This window comes from Lucilia cuprina, chromosome 4 (genome assembly GCF_022045245.1).
Source record: "Lucilia cuprina isolate Lc7/37 chromosome 4, ASM2204524v1, whole genome shotgun sequence".
Classification (NCBI taxonomy): domain Eukaryota; kingdom Metazoa; phylum Arthropoda; class Insecta; order Diptera; family Calliphoridae; genus Lucilia; species Lucilia cuprina.
The window spans coordinates 20,100,880-20,108,946 of record NC_060952.1 but is presented as its reverse complement, the minus strand read 5'-3'; the positions used below and the strand labels follow the sequence as shown (position 1 = coordinate 20,108,946).

The 8,067-nt window shown below is 28.3% G+C and overlaps 1 protein-coding gene across 1 annotated transcript in view; it reads left to right on the top strand.

Moving 5' to 3' along the window:
• The first annotated feature begins 1,925 nt into the window (after positions 1-1,925).
• The window catches only part of LOC111684256 (palmitoyltransferase ZDHHC16), a 177,265-nt gene continuing 171,123 nt past the window's right edge, over positions 1,926-8,067 (top strand). Inside the window, exon 1 of the mRNA XM_046950114.1 lies at positions 1,926-2,627. The gene's annotated coding sequence lies outside the window, so the exon portion shown is untranslated. The remainder of the gene's footprint in view (positions 2,628-8,067) is intronic.

Sequence of the window (8,067 nt, the reverse complement as noted above, 5' to 3'; positions counted from 1 at the left end):
ATTCCGCTATAAACTTCTATTCCATATAAGATTAGAGGCATTAATAAGCCATGTGCCATTTTTTTTCTGATATCAATAGGATACGGTAGTATGGGGTTTAGCCGAAATAATGGACTGATTAAGTGCGAGTTTTTCTGATAAAGATAATCTTCATTCTTTGGTTAAACCTGGTTTAATATATGTTCCGTGTTTTTCAGTTATCAATAAAGTTACTTATTATCTTAGTTTAACTTAGTGTAATTGGCCAATTAAACTTAAGTTATAAGTGAGAAAACACAATTAACAAAAACAATAAAACAATGATTTTGGAAGAACAAAAACATAATATTTTAAGTAAATTGCAATTTTCTGATTTGTTTCGTTCCATTAATTATTATTTTGAATGTTTATTTAACATTTTTCCAAAATTTTCCAATTTACAAAAGTATTGTTTGCAAAAAGCAGCTGTTCATTGTTTATGTTTTTGAGTGAAAACTTGGCAATACTAACAAAGTTAACTGAGCTTAAATCTTAAACTGAAAAACACAATTGTCGGTTAAAAAATTTGTTCCGAGTTTAATCTAACAGCTAGTTAAGCCTAGTTTAACTGATGAGTAAGAAACCCGCACTAACTGTTTTAAATATACTTCTTTCTTGGGTCAAAATAAGAGAATTATTATCGACGTGTAGCATGCGTACAAGCTTTACATATACACACGGATGGACAGAACGTCATTCTGAAGTGATTTAAAGTGGGTGTAAGTCCAAAACTTTTAGCTGTTACAAACATCAGCTCAAAAGCATAATAATCTCCCCACTATGGTGTTGTATGGTATAAACATTGTGGTTCCATCTGAAAGTAATAAAATCACAAAATTCAATACATAGCTTTGTTTTGAGACAAATTTTAATAGAAATCTTGTTTCGATGAATAGGGGATTTTGTATGAATTACTTCGGACCAAAATAAGACAAATTTTAAAAGCGATGTGGTATTAAAACAGATTTCACACTGATTCATTAATGGTAATCACCACTATTCTGCATTTCGATTACGTTTACGCATTTAGTTACGCAACGATCGAAAAAGGTATATTCCAACAAAAAACTGAATCGTAAGAAAAAGAAGAAGCAATTCCTTTTCGATTCAATGTTTTACGAACGTTTGTATTCTGCGTTACAATCGTATCTACGATTTTGTACGCTGTTGTTTATGTGGCAGAAAGTCGAATCAAAGTAGGGTTCTATAAATCGACTATCGAATAATCGAACAATCGACTTTTTGTCGAAAAAAGTCGAAAAGTCGAAGTCGACTATTTTGTTCCAAAAAAAGTCGATAACTATCGTCTATGAAAAAAGTCGAAAAGTCGACTTTGTAAATAAAAGTCGAAAAAGTCGAAACGTCGGAAAGTAAAAAAAGTCGAAAAAAGTCGGAAAGTAGAAAAAAGTCGAAAATAGTCGGAAAAAGTCAAAAAGTCGGAAAAAGTCGAAAATAGAAAGAAGTAGAAAAAACTCAAAAAATTGCAACAAATAGAAAAAATATAAATAATTTTTTTATTAATAATAAATAATAATATAATGTTATATGGCAACATTATTAATTTACGCTTCTGGCAACTTTATAAATTTTTAACTCTGGTCGGAAAAAGTCGAAAATAGTCAAAAAAAAAGTCGGAAAGTCGAAAAAAGTCAAAAGTCGAAAATAGTCGAAAAAAGTCGAAAAGTCGACTATTTATAAAATATTAAATGTCGAAAAATCGACTTAATTAAATGAAAAAAGTCTAAAAATCGACTTTTAACTAAATGCAAAAAGTCGAAAAGTCGACTTTTCATAAAATGCAAAAAGTCGAAATGTCGACTTTTCATAAAATGCAAAGTCGAAAAGTCGACTTTTCATAAAATGCAAAAAGTCGACTTTTCGTTTCAACTATAGAACCCGAAATCAAAGTACAGAATACCAAAGTTGCCAAACGGAAAAAATTTCGATTCGAATTGAAATGCAGAATAGGGGCAATAATTAAAAGTCTGTTACTTAAATGGAAAGTATCAATAATTTCACTAGGAAATAATAAATTGTAGTAGATTTTTCTTATTAGAAAAACAACAAAAACGAAAATAAACAAAAAATAATATCATTGTATGATATCATTTCACCATGAGTGACAATCCAATAAGAAGAAGCATTAGTTTATTATTTTCTTTTTAGCGGCTTCAGTTCGTGTTGTTCAAACAATTGTTATAAAAAGTGTTAAAAATTCAATAAACTAATGAAAAAATTACCTTTAATTGTTAAATAAATTACTATCATCCGTAACAAAGTGTTAAATTGTGTTTGGCATAGAAATTTTAAATAATAAATGTTAGTCAAGAAAATATGGAATTTTTATGTGTGTCGGCTTCACTTCGGGTAGTGTTTAATCTTGATGAAGTTGTTTAAAATAATAAAATGATTGCTTAACATGTTAAATTAATCAAAAGTATGAGAAATAAAGAATTGTATATTGTTTGTAATAGGAACTTTTCATATTTATCATATTAGACTGTAGTTCAAAAGAAAGTGTCTTGGCGTGCTCGTCGTCTAGTGAAAGATTTCTGCTGTGCAAAATCTAATTGCAAGGTGATCGTCATTCCAGCAAGACTAATTAAAAGGTAAGATTCCTACTTGTATTTGTTTTCTAATTGCTATTTGGCTTTTTATTGTTGAATATTTAGCAGCCATGTGCTTTGTGCAGGCTGCGACCAATGCGTTTCTGTATAGCTACCAGCCTGTGTTGTCAATGTTCATACGTATCCCAGCATTTCGTCAAAGAGTCAGCACAGCAAAATAATGTTATTCACACAATTTTTTTAAGTTTATACGTGTTATCAAATTATCTAGAGAGAAAATGCTATATATTGCCGGCTTCTTTGGTCTAGCTCTTTTTATAACCTATTGAGTGATGACTGACTTCGTCTTAGCAAGCACTCATTTAAATAGCACTCAGCTGGGTATCAGTTGTCCATAAGTAATATATTAAATTACTAGTTCGGGACTTTACCACCGAATAAATTTAGACTGGAATAAATTTTTCCACTATCGTCCCTATAATACCCAACGCCAGTTATACTTACGTTAGTTTCGATATAAATATTAAGGCAATTTATTGTAAGAAAGCCATTTTCTGAGAGAAACTTAATTTCTTTCCGATATTAATCTTTTTAAATGAATTGTAGACATTGATGTCATTTCCTGAAGAGGCAGGTATGGTTAAATGAGAGGTAGGTAAAAATTATTCTATGTTGATTGGTATTCCTTAAGGTGGATATAGAAAGATATTTTTGTGCGCTACAAACATTAGCACCATCTAAATATCCCAATTGGTTATTGCTAATTGGATATGTGGCGCCTTTCTATAGTAAGAGCAAAGTCGAAATTTCAAAAATGATTTAATATTTTTTTTAACTTCGACCCGACAATATATGTTGTTGTTGTAACAGCTCGACTGTGGCCGATAGTTCTTTCCTGGGGAAAAAACTTTAGGTTGATACAGCTGTCGCTGGGTTGACAATCTTTGGCCGAGTATGACACGGGTCGTTCCGGAGCGAAGATCCAATTATCGTGGGAATATATATGTATATATATATATGAATATACAATATATTTTAAACAATATTTATGACAAGGTACACATAGAAAAATCGAATTTTTCTGACCTTTTGGTATCTGTCAGACTACTACATCAGTCCCAGATATTTAATTTTAATGTGCTTTTAAAATTTATTGACCAAAAACTGGTTTTCTGAAAGAGGCTTAAAAATATGAGCTAATTCAAATAAAAAATTTGTTGGAGGTATTTATGTAGTAATGTTATGTCAAATTTTATTGTAATGTTAGTGTTTATTAGGAAAATCCATTATATGGGGGGTGCACTTTGTACGGGGGCTAGAACTCAATGAAACCCGATTATAATAAAAGTCGGCAGAATCATGTAGTTTAATACATATAAGAATTAGACCTGAAAGATAATAGTATATTTAATGTAGTTTATTTTTATATTATGATTAGCTTATTGGTCATAATCGTTAATAATATTTGCAAAAGGCTCCGTCCTGGGTCCAAATTTTATCAAATTATTTTGATAATTGCAAACTGTACCTTAAGCAAAGTTTACATGAGCAGCCAGACGAATGAACGGATAGACTAAGAAAATAGCTAAGCTAAGCCGATTGGTATGATAATAGTTTTTATGCGTTAAACACATTAGTACAAACCCAATATAACTTTACTCCTATAAAAATAGTTATATGTTTTAATTTATAGTTTCGCAAATATCATTTGATGCTATATGTTTTGTGTTAATCTTAGTCCATTCGCGATTTCTAATCTACAGCTATGTATTTAATAAAAGCCCTATACAACTGATTTTGTTTCAAGCATTTTGGGGCAAAATTTTTTTAAATTTGTAGTACATTTTATGATCAATAAATAAAGATATCTTCACAAGATTTGGTGCTATGACCAATAAAAGCATTAACTAGTGAAATAATTTCGAAAATTTTCATATAACTTTTTTGTCCGAGCAACGACTACATTCTTTCGCACTAAAGTAAACTTAAAGTCAAAAAATAACTACCATGTTGAAAATAGGGGTTAATATAAATAATTTAAAAAATTACAAATAAAACCGTTTTATATACATAAGTAATTCTAAAAAGACATACTTTTTTTCACAAAAATGCAACACTATATGAGATAACATTTCACTGTGAATACTATTCTAATAAGAACAAGCAATTTTAGTTTACTACTTTCTTTTTGGCGGATTCGGTTCGTTTTGTTTCGTTTGTTGTGAAAAGTGTTAAAATTGATCTATTTTGTTTAATTTAAATAAAATAAAGTGCGTTATTAATATATTATTAATTATCGTTTGCAATAGGAACTTTAAATTATACATGTAAATAAAAACTGTAGTTTAGAAAAGTGTCTACGTTTATGGAAGCTCTAAGTTCGTCGGTACTTAACTTCGCTTAAAAGTGCTAACATTAAAAAACAATTAAGTTTTAATATTATAAAAAGAGTTTAAATTTAAGGAAACTTTTATTTTTTATATAATAATGTGTTTAAAATAAATACTTTTTATATGTTATGTGATTAAAGACTAGTTAATAAGTTGTATTCTGGTGTCCATCGCGATGAGCCTTCGTGCTGTTGTTGTTGTGTTATATTAAGGAAGTCATCATTCCAACAAGACTCAACAGGTAAATCATTTTCTAATTGATAATTGTGACTGACTTTCATTGTTAAATTTGTTAAGTCGGAAATTTGTTTTATTTGCATTTAATACAAATAAGTTTTTTCGGCTGCTATTGATGTGGGAATTCGTTTTGTTGTAGCAAATGTGTATGTTTATTTTTTAATCAAGAAAACACAAAATTTTAATTATTGAATAGCCTTGTTACTTGGTGCCGCATAAGATCATAAGCCCAAAATTTGTTAAATTATATTAAAAAATACAAAAGTTTTAAGGTTTTTTAAGTGGTTTGTACTTTCATGTAATGACCCATATATACATATGTACATACCTTCTCCATAACTGTATTAACAAGGCAAGGGAAATATGCACTAAAATGTGAAAAGTATACACTGAAAAATATTTCCTTGTGAAATTAAAATGAATGTACACTTTTATTTATATTTAATTTTAAAACTTTTCAATCGCGCTTGTTCAAACATAGAACAGGTGCAAATTAACCCTAGAAATTAAATTAATAATTTAGATTTTAAAAATATGTTTGTTTTTTAGCTCAAGCCCTGCCGTTACAGCTTAAAGCTTAAAACAATCTAATTTTATATAATCTGAGTGAATAAAATGTGACCGCGTTCGGAAAAAATGTTTCGCCTGTTTAATACTTACTTGATAAGTTGATTTCGATTCAGTTTCTTTCTTTTTTATAACATAAAAGTGCGTAAAGGTGGTAAATTTCCAGTTTTACCATAACAATAGAGAAACTAGAAATTATTACAATTTTACACTTTATAATAATTTTTTTTATTTACAAAATCTTAATTCCACTATATATCACACAACTGATCACAATGAAATAAATATAGGTATTTACTGAAATTTTGAGAGCAAGAATGATTCTGCATTAAATGATCTTGTAAGTGTATTAAAAATTGTTCGTTTTAAAATTTTCCTTCTATCTACTTATTATCATTTAAATTTCCTTTTGATCAAAATTAGAAAGAAATGTATTTTGTTTTTGTAATTTTTTTTATCATAGCACTGAGACACATAAAATTAAATTTGATGGCGGGGAACAAAATCCTTTTAAATGATATACATATTTCTTGCTAATATCGGATGTATACTGTAAGAGTAAAATGGGTCACAAAAATTCACCTTGCCTATTAATTATATAGATAAAGCCAATAATATTGTTCGGCTTTACCATCGAGTAAAAAGTTTGATATTCTACTTTAGCTTTTCTGAGATCAGACAAATAACATGATACATGAAAACTTGCCTTTTTGCAAGACCCACGATTCCTGTTCATTGGTTTAAATTTAAATAAAATATTGGTTTTTATTAATATTTAGGTTATTCCGTTATATTAACATTCTTGAAATTAATGTTTCATCAAAGAAATCTTAAGAAGTTTGACATTCCACTGAGATCAGATAAATAAAATATATGTAAATAAAAACTTACCTTTTAGCAAGACCCACGATTCCTGTTAATTCGTTTAAATTTTAAACACATTTCATACTTTTGTTATTTTCATGATTTGTGATATAAAACAATATTTATAATCTGGATTTTTGTTTTCATATAATTCATGATATTGGTCATTGAAATGTTGTTACAGCTTGTCGCCGCGGCAGTGAAGATAGTGGCTGTGAAATAATATCCACACAACCAGCTAACCACACTGCCAAAGCGCTTAGCCGATTTGTAAATTAAATTCTTTAAAAAAACCTAATGTTTTTTTTTGAAGTTAATTTTAATATTAAAATAAATACATTTTAATTCTAACGTATTATTTTTTAAATTTAAAGCTTTTTTTGTGGCAAACAAGCAAGCATGCATTTATTTACACTACACACACTTTTATCCAATCATACTGTCACTTACTCTGGCTACACTTACTATGCTAGGCGCCATCTGACGTACGTTTGTTATTATGCTCCTCTTTACGCTGTCAGTTTTATGCTCTCTCACTTATGCTACACATATGTGCGTAATGACAAAGCTTTTTCTATGCTAAAAAATATGCAATAGTTTTTTTCTTTAGAAAACATAAAATAAAAAAATATATGTATCATTATGTAGTGGGTTTATTATTTTCTTCTTCGTTTCCACTGATTATATATGTACACAAAAATGCATTTATGTGTTGTTGTTTTTGTTGGCACTGCAAAAAAGTTTTAAATGTTGCTGCTAAAAAATGAGTTCAAGGTCATTTTGGGGTTATATACAAGGTTAGCTAAAGTTAAAAAAAAAACTTCCGCTGCATCCTTAATGCTGTAACATTATAATGATAATGACCTAGTTTAAGATGTAGTACATTTACACAATTTTAAAACGTTGTATGTGCATTTGTAATCAAAGGAATTGCTCTTTTGGTGTTTAAACTTCAAGTAGAAAATTGATGTTGAATTAATTTTTTTTCAATAAATGAAAATTGAAATTAAATTGAAGATTTCTCTATCATTTCATGGTAGTTTTTTTTTTTAAATTTATTACCAGAACCGAGTTGAAATGGAAAATAAGTTAACTTTAGGTTTTAAACTTCAAATTGATAATAATATCAATTAAAGAAATCTTTTGACTATAATTGCAAAAGAATGTTAAAGGATTTAAAGAAAACTATTAGATTATTGAAAAACAAGTTCGAAAATTAAAATCAAATAATTTTCTATCAAATTTTTGATTTCCACAAAAGAAACTATGTTTCACGTATTTCAAAAAAATTTTGTTTACAAAAATTGATATTTTTATTTAAAATGTGATTTAAATTTTACAATTTCATTAAAATATCATTGTAGATAGTTCATTTTACAGCTCAGCTTAAAGATTTTCAAAACTAGGTTTTCAGTTTTTTTTTA